This window comes from Piliocolobus tephrosceles, chromosome 8, assembly GCF_002776525.5.
Source record: "Piliocolobus tephrosceles isolate RC106 chromosome 8, ASM277652v3, whole genome shotgun sequence".
NCBI classification, from domain to species: Eukaryota; Metazoa; Chordata; class Mammalia; order Primates; family Cercopithecidae; genus Piliocolobus; species Piliocolobus tephrosceles.
This window is the reverse complement of record NC_045441.1, coordinates 92,865,725-92,881,860: the sequence shown is the minus strand read 5'-3', so window position 1 is coordinate 92,881,860 and position 16,136 is coordinate 92,865,725. Positions and strand designations below refer to the sequence as shown.

General features: G+C 35.6%; 1 pseudogene; it reads right to left on the bottom strand.

Annotated features, from left to right (window-relative positions):
• Positions 1–14,472: 14,472 nt before the first annotated feature.
• On the bottom strand, positions 14,473–15,441 carry LOC111552416 (annotated as a pseudogene).
• Positions 15,442–16,136: the final 695 nt, after the last annotated feature.

Below are 16,136 nucleotides of genomic sequence, written 5' to 3'. Positions count from 1 at the left end.
CCTGCTTGAGAGGCCTGTCCTGCTTTCCCCAGAGACCTCAATTATGTAAGTCATAAACTTTTCATACCTGCTTGGTGTCAGCATGTGCTGTGATTAGTCTCAATATCCAAACCAAACCTGGGGTGGGGCTCCCTACCACTTTTGCAGAGTAGCCATAACATTTACTACTCTGTCCTATTCCCTTTTTCCTTATAATTTATTAACCTTTAAATTCTCTGTTGCATTTCAGTGGGATGTGTGGAGAGAAGGTGAATAAAGGCTACTATATTTATCCAGAAATCTTACCATCATTTCCTTTAGCATCTCAAACTCTAATCATTAGTCATGCTGGACTTTCATGTCTCCTTTTTCCATATATCCAAGCTTTGTTGAGTGTTTTCTTTCTTAATGTCTTTCTGTTCTTATTTCTGCATGGATACTTTAAATATCCCAATTTGCTTGTTTATTAACACAATTTAAAAATGGAATTCTTTCAGCTTCAGCTTCAGCTGAGGTCCAAGGCCAAGAACAAAACAATAGGTGGTTTCTTCTATATTCTTACGTGAATGGCTAGAATAATTATGTAGGGATTTCAGAGGGGGTGGTTCAAAAACTGGTTTTGTACTATGAAAGTATGTCAAAGGGTTGATTTTGAAGAGGTGGTCTGATGTCATTTTAAAATGGACCCCATCCAGCTGGGCTTCATGCGACAACCTTGAGAGCTGAATGGAAGGATGCCGGCAGAGTGCTATGCGGTGCAGAGCTGAGTGGGGCAGGTAAGCAGCTGGAGGGTGGGATGGCTTTGCCCTCATTTGGGTAGTCACAGTTAGTAGTTCTCAGCGGGAGGGTCTCTGAGAAACCTATGAAAGCACAACATGATAAAAGCATTCAGTGTTTGGACACCTGCCAGGGTACACTAGCATCAGAATATAACTGCTAGCAAGTAAAACTGTCTCTACCCCTTATGTCTCTTCCAGCTGGCCAGTTTTATTATACATCCAGCATTTTGTGGGGCCTTTAAAAATGGCTCCTGTGCTGGCTCCCTCCAAGAGGGTCCACATCCAATCCAGAGGAAACACATACCTCTGGGGAGCTTGTGGGGGCGGAGGTTGGGGGGGTGGTAGGCGGGGAGCAGTTTGATCTAACAGTGGTCACCTCTGTGAACCCTCCTGCCTGGCAGATAATCCAGTCAGAGCCTTTCACTCTCAATCTCCTTCAATATTAAGTCAAAATCAGCCTCTTTGCCCTGTCAAGCTTCTTGGTACATATATCAAGCTGTCAGAATCATGTCATAAAGCCCCTCTCAGTCAGCACGAAGTTTTGGGGAAGAGTTCCCTCTCTGTGATCAAGGAGAGATAAATGCTTAAGCAATCCAAATTATTTCTCAAAATAACTCCCTCCTTTGGTGCCTAAAATGTCTTTCTCCTGACTTCACCTGGTCTGTGATAGGAAGCCTGCCTTTATGGGGCAGATTTTTAAGCGATTGTTAGTCCAGTTTTTGACCTCAAGCATTTGATACTATTGAGATAGGTTATTGATCACAAAACTGATTTTCGAGACACCACTTTGGTAATGTTTGATAATGGTATACTATATTATCTCTCATTCCAAAACATGGGGGTACTTGCTACTTATTATATTCTCAGCACTTAGGAGTTTATTAGAATTAAATCAGAAAAAGTCTAATTTTATCAGTGTTACATTGGTTCATTGATTTATCTATTTCTGTCTTACAGCTTAGAGGCAACTTGGAGTTCATATGAGTTAAAAGTAGACAAGAAAGAGGGGGAAAAAACTCAGTAGACATAGAAAACTTGAGCAACACATGAAGTTAATACCATAATACATCCAATAAAAACCTATATAGTTACCATGGATGAGTTAGACATAGCTCTGAGAATTATCATAATCAAGATCATAGAATTGATTTTACCTATTCATTTAATTCTCTGTCTCCCTTAACTAATTGTAAGCCCCTTAAGAGCAGTCTTTTTATTATTGATGTTTTGTTTCATGTTTTTGCTTTGCATTTTTGTTTTCCACTGAAATAGCTCCAGCATCTGAAGCTTTTCATGATGCATGACTTATGCTAAAAAGCTATTTGTTGAATAAAAGGATGAATAAATAAATGTATTTTTATGAGTTTTGTTTTTGTTTTTGAAGTTGAAACGCAAATACTTCTCTGGGGATATGTACTATAACTGTGTTCTCTCTGACTGGTCTTTGTTTTTCAACGTTAGGAATCTTTGCTGTCATAGGAAAGTTTGTTTTTTTTTTTTTTTAATTCGACTGTATAGAGGTAATATTTACATAAAATAAAATTCAACAACTTTAAGTGTACAGTTTGATGTTTTGATAATTTTTATGTAATTGTGGAGTCACCACCACATTTCTGATATTTCCATCACCCAAAGAAGGTGCTCTTGTTCCTATTTGCAGTGAACCTCCTAACCTCACCCCCTGCCTGAATTTAGTTCTTATAGTTTTCCAATAACTTTAATCATAGAACATGGTAGTTTAAGAGATTCCACAAGGAATTCCTTGCATTCTGAACATATGTTTTTCTTGTTTCCATTGAGTTTAGCAGCCCAATTTTCCCCTCCGTAATTAAGATCAATCATGCAAGACAGTACAGTAACTCGCTTCTTTTCCTGTTGATTCAAAGTCATGAGGAGCCCAAAGTGGCTGGGTGGCAGTCATAACTTTCCATTTTTCAATTGAATCATTGTTATGTCTCCTGGTAGAAGCATTTCTCCTTTGAAAGCAACACCCTAGATCAGCAAAGCCTCAGGTCATGGGGACAGGAATCACAATTTTGCTAATTAATTTACTACCGGTAATAATGAGTGGTGCCACTGCCATTTTCACCGCTTAATTCCCATGTCTGTGAACCTTTGTTATGGTAAGGATAGCACCATATTGAATGTTGATTTAGAGCACATACAATATCCAACCCACAAGGCATTGCCACTTAACTAGCACTGTAATTGGCTCTTTAAAAGACCAATGCATCATTCCATAAAGCCAGCTGCTCCAGGATATTGGATAACATGGAAAGACAGGTGAATTCCATGAGCATGGTCCTTTTTTGCTATGAAGTGAGTTCCTTGATCAGAAGCAATGCTGTTTAGAATACCATGATGATGGATAAGGTAGTCTGTAAGTCCACAGATGGCAGTTTTGGCAGAGGCATTGCATGCAGGGAAATAAAACCATATTTGTAGTGCCTCTTCTAGTAGGAACAAAGCACTACCCCTTCCATGATGGAAGCTGCCCAATATAATCAACCTACCGCCAGGTAGTTGACTGATCAACCCATATCAGGGCACTCAGTATTGACCCAATTTATTCATGAGTTCACTGGGAAAGGAAAGGAGTGTCTTAGAAAGAGGATGGCACTCAGTATTGGTCTCTGATACTGACAGATTGGGCATTCAGTAGTGGTTATTGACAGGCAATTGGCAGGCTGGCCTTGGTACATAAAAGTCCATGTTGCTTAACACTTGAATAGCCTCCAAGGCAGCCAAAAGGCCAGTTTGTTCATGGGTCCATTGGAAAATGAAAGGAGTGACTTAGAAAGAAGAAGACTAGTATCCAAAAAACTGGTCATCCTATCCACATGATTATTAAAATCCTCTACTCCTATGGCCATCCTCTACCAATATTCATCTTTCCCAGACCACCTTGTCACCAATTTTCCAATAGTATTCCTTCTAAGTCCCTTAACATGCAGCCAAACTATGGTCACAGCTTGTGAATCATTGTAGACCCTTAGGGCTGACTATTTGTCCTTTCTAAGCAAAATGAAAAACCCGATGAAATGCTCAAAGTTCAGCCCACTACATGAATTTCCCTTCACAGTGGTGTTTTTAGCATTTCCCATAAAAGGAATATAGTGCTACAGCTGTCCACTTTCAGGCCATGTCTACATATTTTGCAGAACTATCTGTTAACCAAGTCTGAATGTTTTCTTCCTTAGTCAACTAGTAATAAGAAACACACCATGAGGAATTTTCTCTGTTTAACATTTTGTAAATGTAAATAGAAAATTTCTTTTTCTTTTTTTTTTTTTTTTTTTTGACAGAGTCTTGCTCTGTCATCCTGGCTGGAGTACAATGGTGTGGTCTTGGCTCACTGCAACCTCCGCCTCCCGAGTTGAAGTGATTCTCCTGCCACAGCCTCCTGAGTAGCTGGGATTACAGGCACCTGCCACCACGCCTGGCTAATTTTTGTATTTTTAGTAGAGACGGGGTTTCGCCATGTTGGCCAGGCTTGTATGCAACTGCTGACCTCGTGATCTGCCCACCTCAGCCTCCTAAAGTGCTGGGATTACAGGCGTGAGACACAGCGCGCAGCCAGATATGTATTTCTTAATGACCTAAATGTGTAACTGAAAAAATTGAAAGACTAAGCAAAATCCTAGATTTTGCAATGCCTCTCTGTTTTGTAAAATACACAATTCATTTTTTCTTCTCAGTGGTTCAAATAAGTTTCCCTGGTATGATAGAAAAACACTCCTGCCATCATACACTTAAAATTCTGTTATAAAACTAGAATTTGTTACAATAAGTTATGTCTTTTAGTGCTTACCATGTAATCATTGATTTATTAAGGGTTGTTATCTTTTGATTCAGAGATTTAGAAGACATAATGATAATATAAGTCATATACCACATTGAGAATACTTATTTGTTAAGGATTGTTATCTTTTGATTCAGAGATTTAGAGGACATAGTGATAATATAAGTCGTATACCACACTGAAATACTTATTTGCCTATTTATGTTCGTATGTTATATGAAAACTTCTTGGGGGTCCCCCAAAATTTATACTTTCTTCCTTTGGATTAAAATATGCCCTATTTGTAACCAATATCAAATGTTCAGTAAGTTATGAATGAATCAGCCAAGAAACTGAGAGAATAAATAACTTTTAATATACTTACTATTTTTACTTTCACACTAGATGAGCAAAGCACAGTAAAAATTACTGTGGTGAGACTAACTGGTTTAGTCACCTTCATAGTTAGTGTACATTTCAGTAGGAACCCTTATCATACCTAGGAGCTAGGTTAGGCTTCAGTCTATTTGGAAAGCATGCTAGATTATTGTTCATCTCTATACCAATTTTAAATAGTTTGTGACTGTGAAGTGTTTTTCATAATTTTCATGTTACACGATGTTGTAACATGAACTAGAGCAGTCATTCCTAGACTTTAGTGAGCACAACTATAACCTGGAGAGTTACAGTGAGGTATTATTTTATATTTTGTCTTGTGGAAACTTAGGCAAATTTGTAAAGTAGGCATCTATTGCCAAGATCCCTTTCAATGCCCTTTCTCCCACTCCTTGCTGTATTGATTTTTGTCCCATTTGCCAATATTATCTTATTATTATTATTATTTGTTTACTGAGCTCTTTCTTCCCCTGTTCCTCCATTTGTATGACCATTCCCAAGATTGTTTTATCCTCCATTAGCATTATCCAAATTTTGAAATGTTATCTGTCTTTTAGTCCAGTGGCTTACAAACATCTATAAACCAAGTCTTGGAGGAAAACATAAGTGGAGATATTCTAGTTGAAGTTCTTGAGACACCTTTGGGAATTTCTAAGGACCCATGAAGGAGCATTTAAAAATTACTTCTTTGAGATTCTAAAATTTAACTGTTTTTGACTAGTTGACACTTAAGAAAGAGTGAAGCAATGTCATTTACATTAGGTTGGCATACATGATAAGTCATATATATATATATTCTTAAGATACACACTTTTGAGTAGAAAATACATTTCAAATTAGGCACTACATTGGATAATTACTAATAGAATTTAAGACATCAATGAAAGTCTTTTAATATGGTGGTCAGAGATTTGACTAGGTGCCCTTAGAGTTTCTTAAAATGCTTTACAAGCTAACATCATTTGACTTTTTCTGAAGATCAATCTTGGTCATATGTAAATTACAGAAAATAATATTAGAAAAACTATTCACTTGATATTCAAAAAGAGGATGTTAAAAAAGAAAAGAGGATGTTTGAGAAGAGCAACTGACCTATTACATACTGTTTAAAATTTGTTTCTAATCTCCAGCTTGGACCTTCATAGTATATATCACTCACCAATATTAACTTCTTTTTTATATATCTAGAATTATTTTTCCAATGAACAGAAGGAAAACTAACGAAAAACAGAAACAATTCCCAAGTCACAATATTAAAGGCCGGAGAGATATTAACTGAATATGTTGCAGTGAGCAAATGGAGTATTACAAAAAACTAAGGAATTTTGCAGTGCTTATTGGAAAAATAGCATAGTAGCAAGCAAAAGGGTATACTTTTAAGTTTAACTTATGTATCATAGAGTTACAATGTGAAAAATTTAATATTTTCATATAAAAAACATCAACAACTTTAACTTTTGTTAACTATCAGGATATCAATTATGAAACATTAATATCTTCTGATAAAATGGCTAGATTATGATGTAATTAATCTGTAATTCTATAAATAGGAAATATTCCTTATATGTGTACATATGCATATTCCTACAATCGTCATGTGCACGTAATAAGCAGTAAACCCTATCATTCTGTGGGTTCAATGTTTGCTAGGTCCAAACATTAAACATAGTAAATGCTGTATTTCACATAAATATCCCAAAGAAAAACATTAAAATGTATTTTCAGAGTAGATCAATGGAATTTTAGAAATAGGAAAAACATTCAATTACACTTTGTATCTTATTGTACAGCAGATGACATTAAGATCCAGAGAGGTAAAATGATTACTGAAAGTCAAATAACTAGCTAATTGAAGAGCTGGAATGAGAACTGCCAGGTCCACAAATTCTCAGCCCTCAGGTGGCTCCTTATCTCCATGTACCAACTAAAATGTGATTGGTTATATCTAGATTATATCTACATTTTAACAGACTTTAGGTTGTTTCTCAGTTGAAAGGAGACTTCTTAATTAAGCTTCTTGATTTAATTTTGGGTACCTAAATGCTTGCTGTGAATTTGGATGCATTCCTGGCTTCAGACAAATCTACAAACCTGATAAAACCAGAGCTTTAATCAAGAGAATAGAGGGAACCTTTGAAATGCTAAACAATGAAATGAACTGAAGGAAATTCACCCATTTCTTTTTCTTTTCCTTTTTTCTTTTTCTCTTTACCATATAACTTTGAACCTATTTGAAATCCCCTGGAGTGCTAACTTCAGCTGAAGGGTTCAGGAGGACATAAACTCCCAAATTTCACAGAAATGTGAAATGGAGCTCTTTTCCACTTTAAAAAGTATTTTGATTTCTATCTTTTAAAGCTCATGTGACCTTTGTCTGTCCATGACATTTTTATTTGTAGGTATGGTTTTAATTTTGTATACTAAGGCAAATGCATAAGCAAATATGAAAAGAACAAAGAGGGTCTACTGAAAAGGCAGGCAGAGAAATCCTATCTTTTGCTCTTTCAGAGGATGATAAAATGGGTTTTCTTTTATTCTCTTTTTCAGTAGTATAAGAATCACATGCAGGATTTTACAGTTCCCATTTCTAACCAAGAATTTCATTTCAGGCCTTTTCTATGTGAATTTACAATAGCAATTAAAAAAAAAAAGTAAGCAAATAGGTTATGCAAAAGAAAACATGATTAACTTGACCTATGAAAGATTTTTGTTACGCTAACATTGTAATATGAAGAAATATGCAGTATAAGGCTACAACAATGTATCAAGAATTAAGGGGTGAAGCGAGATACCTATTTTGAAGGGAGCATAGGGAAGATCTCGGTAAATTGCTCATGGAAATCATTTTAGTTCTGTTGTTTAAGTTAGAGATACTTGACAGATTAAAAAATGTATCTCTGAAACTTAAGACTAAGTGAACATTTTTAGAAAACTACATTTCAACACAAAAAAGGGACATACTTCACTTTACATCATAGTGTTTACATTTTGCAATGAATACCCTGAAGTAAGAAGAAAAGGGAAAGCACACAGAGGAACAACTTCAAAAGAATAAACCAGAGTAATGATTCATATATATTTAACGTTCCATGTGTTTGAGTGTTTGTTGAAGCTTTTAGTCCCTTGTGGTGCATTTTTATTAAGTGAGGTACAAGAAAGAAAGAAAAGGAATTCAGAAAATGAGGTGGAAGAATAGGAAATAGTCTTGAATTCACTACTGCTAGAATACAATATTGCCAGAAAATCCTTTTCACCTTAATTCCTTTTGACTTACTACCTTGTCCCTACTTCTGCTGTTCTCCTACTTTGTTTCACATGCTTATCTTAACTCTGATCCTTGGCCTCAGCATAGCATTACTGCTATCTCTGCAGACTGTCACACCCGCCTGCTGAAGGCCCTCTGAGTGTCCTGTCTGTACCTAGGAATCTCTTTACTTTCTGTCTCTATGTTATTATTATTATTATTATTACTACTACTACTATTTGTCTCTAAGAAAGAGTATTCCTCCTTGATATAGTTTGACTCTGTGTGCCTATCCAAATCTCATCTTGAATTGTAATTCCCTCATGTAGAGGGAGGGACCTGGTGGGAGATGATTGGATCATGGTAGCAGTTTCCCTATGCTGTTCTCATGATAGTGAGTCAGTTGTCATGATATCTGATAGTTTAAAAGTGTGGCACTTCCCCCGCTCTCTCTCTAACTCTCACTCCTGCCACCATGTAAGAAGTGCCTTGCTTCCAGTTTGCTTTCCACCATGATTGTAAGTTTCCTGAAGCCTCCCCAGCTATAGAGGACTGTGAGCCAATTAAACCTCTTTCCTTTATGAATTATCCTGTTTCAGATATGTCTTTATAGCAGTGGGAAAACAGACTAATACACTCCTTTCAAAGGTAATTTATCACTTGCTTCCTTAAGGCATCTTCTTCACTAATTATCTGCTCCTGTATATTCCTGTCCAATATCTTTGCTTTAGATTTTCCTCTGAGTAAACAAACTTAGTAATGCTTCAAGCTACTATTCTATTTCTCTTTTCTCTATCACCATCAAAAATGAGTTTTAAAAAATATTCCACTTACTCTTTATTCCCTCACTTCCTACTCACTTGTTATTCCTTTAAATTTTGCATAGTCCCCCTGATTTATCTCATACACTTTTGTCTTTTTTTTTTTTTTTTTTTCCTTTTTGTGGAGAACGGGGTCTCGCTGTATTACCCAGGCAGGTCTCGAACTCCTGGGCTCAAGCTATCCTCCCGCCTCTGCCTCCCTGAGAGCTGGGATTACAGGCGTGAGCCACCGCGCCCGGCCTATCTCATACACTTTTGTTCGGATAAATTCTACCTCTACATCTCTACAGTTAGTCTCTGGTTCTTGTTTGCAAGGAGCAGATACCAACTGTGTTCCAGTTAAGTAGAAAAGCAATTTAACGAAAGAGTATCAGATCATACAAAGAACAGATGGGAAGACTATGCAAACAATTCAAAAATTAAGCAAGAAAGAACTTACAATTCAACAATATGCCCAATTTTTACAAAGGTAAGGTCAAACCACAAGGAAACCTTTTTATATCCACTAGGATGGCTACAATAAAAATACACATAATAAGAAGTATTGGCAAGGATTTGGAGAAATGGGAATGATCATCGATTTCTGGCAAGAATGTAGAATGGTGAAGATGCTTTGGAAAACAGTTTGACAGTTCCTCAAAATGCTATCATTCTAAGTGTCCATTGGTGGGTGAATGGATAATAAAATGTGGAGTAAATATACAATAGAATACATTTCAGTATTAGAAAGAAGTTACTTTTGTCATTTGCAATGACACAGACTAGCCTGGAGGTCATTATGCTAAATGAAATAAGCTAGGCAAAGAAAGACAAATATTGCATAATTTCACTTATATATGAAATCTAAAAAAGTTGAATTCATAGAAGCAGAGATTAGAATGGTGGCTGCCCAGGGCTGGGGGTGGGAGAAGGATAGAGGGAGATGCTGGTTAAAGGGACAAAGTTTTAGTTAGACAGGATAAACAACTTTTGGAGATCTATTGTACAGCATGGTGACTACAGTTAATGTATGGTCTACTATAAAATTGCTAAGAAATTAGATCTTAAATGTCATCACACAAAAACATTAAGTATGTGAGATGATGGGTATGTTAGTTATCTTGATTTAGTCATTTCACAATGTGTGTGTCTATGTATGTGTATACTGAAACAGCACATTGTAAATCCATAAATATATACAATTTTTATTTGTCAATTATACTTTAATAGAGCTATCAGTGAAACTCATCTGTTAAAACAGAAGGGAAGAAAAAGTTAAACACGGAGTTGTCGTATGGCCCAGCAATTCCATTCCTCTATAGCCAAGAGAAATGAAAATATGTATGTCCACATCAAAACATACACACAAATGTTCATAACAACATTATTCATAATAGCCAAAAGGTGAAAGCAACATGCGTGTCTGCCAACTGATGAATGGAAAAATAAAATGTAATCTATCCATATAATCGTTTGGCAGTTAAGCTGTGAAGTACTGATACATACAACAACATGGAACTTTGAAAACATTATGCTAAGTGAAATAAGCCACTCACAAAATATTGCACATTGTCAGATTTATTTTGATGGATGTCCAAAGTAGAAACATACATAGAGATGGAAGGGAGAATAATATTAATATTTATTTGGAGGGAGGTGAAGTTTGAGTGTTAATGGGCACAGAGTTTCTTTTAGATGATGAAAGTGTCCTAAAATTATATCATAGTGATGGTTACAAACTCTGTGAATACACTAAAAGGTACTAAGTTGTAAATTTTAAATGGGTGAATTTTGTGTTGTATGAACTATATCTCAGTGAAGCCATTTTTATTAAAGTCGATCAGGGACCAAGGAAGGTCATTCAGAATAAGGCATATCTAGCCCTGGCCACAGGCCCAGTCAGATTTCTGTGCTGCCAACGGTCCTGTTACACCTGAATACATGCTGCCTCTGCCACCAGTGGGCAAAGATATTGAGTGTTGGTGGTGACATGAGGCCTTTTATCTTTTCTCTTTCTGTGTCAGCCACCTCAGACGTATGCCCTGAGAGGGAACAACTGATTGTCCAAGTTTAAGACAAGTCTCTGAGGTCTAAGGTCAAGGAATTTGGGGGAACAAATACCTGATCTTTTATATAAACAAAAACAATATTCTACTCTCTAACTATAGACAAGGGAGTTCAAACACTAGGCGGCTATAAAATGAAAACTGTTACCTAGGGTCTCTACAGAAATATATGGATTTGTTTTCCCTATGGTCAGTTGTACTATCTAACTCAATGGCCTGCCTAAACCTGAACATTAGAATCCTCAGGACTGGGGGTAGGAGAACACTCTGGCTTTAAAAAATGTGGTACATATATGCCATGGAATACTATGCAGCCATGAAAAACTACCAAGTCATGTGCTTTGCAGCAACATGGATGCAGCTAAAGGTGATTATTATCCTAAGCAAATTATTGCAGGAATAGAAGCCTGAATACCATATGTTCTCCCTTATAAGTGACAGTTAAACATTGAATACACATGGACATAAAGATGGGAACAATAGACACTGGGACTACTAGAGTGGGGAGAGAGGAGTAGAGAAAGGGCTGAAGAACTACCTAGTGGATACTGTACTCACTCCCTGGGTGATGAGACTATCCATAGCCCAAGCCTCAGCATCATGCAATATACCCATGTAACAAAACTGCCCATGTACCTCCAAATCAAACAAAAAAGAGTACTCAAGACAACCCCCTCAACCACTATTGGATTGAATTACAGCATTCTCCCTTGACTCTTCAGTGAAAGCTCTGTTCCTCCTGACACTGAAAAAAATGTTAGAGTTCCTTTTGATTTCTCACTTCTCATTACTCCCTACAACCAACAAGTGGCAAAGCCCTAAACTCTCTTATTATCCACCCACTCACTTTAAAAATAAATTATTAGTACTGCTACTTTTAATTAGCTGAAGCCTCTGTAATTTTCGATTCAATTTATTTCAATTAAATTGTAACAGGATTTTCTTCTCTCCCAAGATCAAACTACTTCATATGTCACTGCCAGAACAAACTTCTCAAGGCATAGCTTGATAAGCTACTTCCCCGTTCAAAACCTTCCACAATAAAACATGAATTGCATGTTAAACCAAAGTGTGATTGATATTCAAGGTCCTTAAAATTTTACCGATCTCCCTTTCCATAATACTTTCCCAATTTTCTCATTTAGGTAAACATGTATTGACAAGTAAGTTTTGCTTTTCACTTAGTTAAAGTACATAATTCAGTGATTTTTAGTATATTCAACCACAATTTTGAAAAATTGTTTCAAAAATAGATAAACTTAAAATCCAAAGGAATAGACAAATTTACATCATTCCTTTATTGCTACAAATCTAATAATTTCTTACTAGAACATCTGTCATTTAAATAGGTTTAAATTTAGATAAGTTAGTTAAGTTTTCTAAAAATGGTAAAAGGTATTTCCCTGATCCCTTAAAAAATCTGAATAAGCATACAATTATTCGACAAGTGGCAAGCTTTATTAGTGGTTATCAGATATAAGTTATAGGTAAAAAGACATCAAAGAAATAAGCTTTTGGCAACTTACAATAGAAGTGTCTTTTTCAGTTATAAATACCTACTCTAAAGTGTATATAGTTTTAACTGAAAAGGTTTTTTTTTTTTTTTTTTTTTTTTTTTTTTGCCTTTTTAGACTTCATGGAAGTATAACTGAAGTCCAGTAAACTTCACATATTTAAAGTATACAATGTGATAACTCTTGGCATATGCATGCACACCTGGGAAATGATAACCACCGTCAGGATAACAAATATTTCCATTTCTCTGAAAGTTTCTTTGGACCCATTTGTAATCTACCCCCTCATGCACCCACATATTTGATCTGCTTTTTGTCACTATAAACTAGTTTATTGCCATGGTCTGAATGTTTGTGTCCCCGCAAAATTCACATGTTAAAATCCTAAGCCCTAAGTGATGGTATTAGGAGGTGGGTCCTTTTGGGAGGTGATTGGGTCATGGAGGCAGAGATCTCATGAATGTAACAAATGTGAAGGGAAATAATTGGCTCATTCTACCATGTGAGAACACAGCAAGCAGGTGCTATATATAAATCAGGAAACAGAGCTCACCAGACATTGAATCTGCTGGAACGTTGATCTTGGAATCCAGCCTTTAGAACTGTGAGAAATAAATTTCCATTGTTTATAAGCCACCCACTTTATGGTATTTTGTTATAGCAGTCTAAATGAGCTAAGACATTGATTCCCTAGAATCTTATATGAATGGATTTATAAGATGTGTTTATTTTCCCCCTTTTTGCTTTTGATTTTTGGCCTGGCTTTGTCCACTTAGTATAATGATTTTGAGATCCATCCATGTTATAGCATGAATTAATAGTTTCTTTCCATTGCAAAGTAGTGTGTCATTAAATGGATATATCACAATATGTTAACTCATCATATGTTGGACATTTGGGTTGTTTAGAGTTTTTGTCTATTTCAGATCAAGTTGTTATGAATACTTGTGACCTGGTCTTTGTGCAGTCACACATTTTGGTTTCTCCCCGGTAAATACCTAGGAAAGGAATATCTCATGTGTCTGATAAGTATATATTTAAGTTTACAAGAAACTTTCCAACTCTTTTCCAAAGTGATTATACCATTTTACATTCCCACTGGCTATGTAGGAGAGTCCCAGTTGCCCCATATCTTTTCTGCTTCTGTTTTAATTTTTTAATTTTCATTTTGCCCATTCTTCTGCATGGGTTGTGGTGAATTTGCATCCCCAAAGACTAATGATGTTTTATACCCTTTCTATGGGTCATCTGTGTACTTTCTCTTTCAAGATAACTATTAAACTCTTTTGCTCATTTAAAAATATACTGAATTGTTTATTGTTCTGCTATTGAGTTGTAAGCATTTTATCATTGACAATGTGACAGTTTGTTTTTATCAAGAAACTTAAGTAGTAGGTTTTGTTAAAATAATATATTGTTTTTATAATAGAACAAGATGACAATCCATGAAAGGACATATATAAACTAAGATAATATTAACTATCTAAATTAAAAGATAATAATTCAAATTGCTAATAATAATCTTTGTGTAGAAACAGCTATAATTTATGAAATGCACCTACCTTCTCATGAAGACTACGAAGCCTTGCCACAAATTCAATTATTTAATTCATAGTAATCATGTTGTGTTTTTTGTACTTAATTAAATAAACATGCATGATCACAGACAGCACAAAACCTATTTATAGGGATCTTTAGTTTTCTTTAAAATGGATTCCAAGCATCCTTTAAATTGTGAGTGGCAACAGGCTATGTCCTTAAAGAAAAAGGATTCTTTCTAAAAGAAGTATGCAATAGCTATTCAATACTGCAGGAGTGGTTATATAACTAAGTGATGGAAATGAGCAGTGCTCTGCTAACTCTGTTTTAGTGTAGCAATCTTCTGTTTGGTCACTGAGTTCTAATTTCTCATGCTAGCAGTCAAACATGTACTCTATTGCTTTGGATACAAGACTCTCATTGTTTTTAGGTGTTTTTCTGTTAGAAATAACTTGATTGTCACTAATAGAAGCTCTGTATGCTGTAGAAAGAGGTCTCAGTGTAGAAATTCTAGGAGTATTTCCAGGTTGTATTGGTTTACCTAAGGTATTGATTGGTGATGTAAAGGCTGAAGATGGAGATGATAAAGCACATCTGTCACTGTTTTCTATAACACTTGCATCAAAACATGGTTGTACACCAATCATGATGAATTATCTAAAAATTATCCTGTCTTTGCTTAAGGCTTTCTAGGCCTACAGTTTAGATTAATAACAAATATGCATTTTCCTGTGTGTTAGACATAACATATTTTGAGATATTCCCATATTATACAAATTATAATATGTAAAAAGCAGATGCTTGAGGAAACCCAAACACAATAACTCAAGTGTCACTGAGGTGACCTTCTGAAGTCAGAGGATCTCCTTGAGTATAGGATCCAAGTAGGCAGGAGATAATGTTGTCTTTCATGGCTGACCAATATATGCTAGACTAAATATACTTTACCCGGTTGCAGGAGTAGTTGACTTAACTCCAAGAGGACTCTGCATTAATAAAATGTTTTACTCTCTTCTTGAAGTTAAAAGTGTTGATCCAAGCCCTGGTCTAGAAATTTCATTTTACATATACTTCTAACTGGTGGAGCTCCACTTTTATCTTTATGAGCTGGTGTAACTGGCTATGGTGGTGATGAGCCACCTGCAAGTAAACGTGATCTCATTTCCATTACTCCTACTAGGACCACTAATTGATTGAACTTGCAGAGTCACTGGAAAATCCATCATTAAAAAGACAGGTAAGAACTGGACATTACCTCCTGGCTTTGGAGATGTGGATGAACTCACCATCAATGGTTCAGATCCCAACATGGGCACGTGTAGTTCCATAGCAAAGGCTGCCATTGTGGTAGTAACTACACTAATCCTGGGACCTTGAGAGTTGTAAGCATTCTTTATATCTTTTTCTAATTTATGTGTTTTGAATATTTTCTCTTAGGTTATAGCTTGCCATTTCATTTCTCCACTGTCTTTAGAATAATATGTTTTAAATTTTAAATAAGTCCAATTTATAATTTTTAAAAAAGAAACTTTATGGTTCATTGCTATTGTTTCCTATGTAAGAAAACTTTGATCACCAGGAAGTTGCAAAGATTTTCTCTTATTTTTTTTTCCTCCAGGAATATTATAGCTTTTGGTTTTATATTTAGGTCTACGATTCATTTTGAGTACATTTTTATGCACAATATATGATAAGAGAAGCCACTAATTTATTTTTCCATATGGGTATACAGTTGATACCACATTTCTTGGATTTCCTAGAGGGCAATGTTCCATTCATCTATATGTCACTTTTCTCAAGGCCCATAGTCTTGATTACTCTACTTTTAGAATATGTATTGAAATTATGTACAGTAAGACCTTCTCTACTTAGTTCTTTTTTTTGAAAAAATTGCTTTAACTATATTAGGTTTTTTGTGTTTTCATATAAATTTTAAAACCACCTTGTTAAATTCTACAAAGAAGACTTCTGCAATTTTGATTGTCTCCTCAATTGTTCAATAGCCAAAAAAATTATGCCCCTATTATTTTTGCTGTAC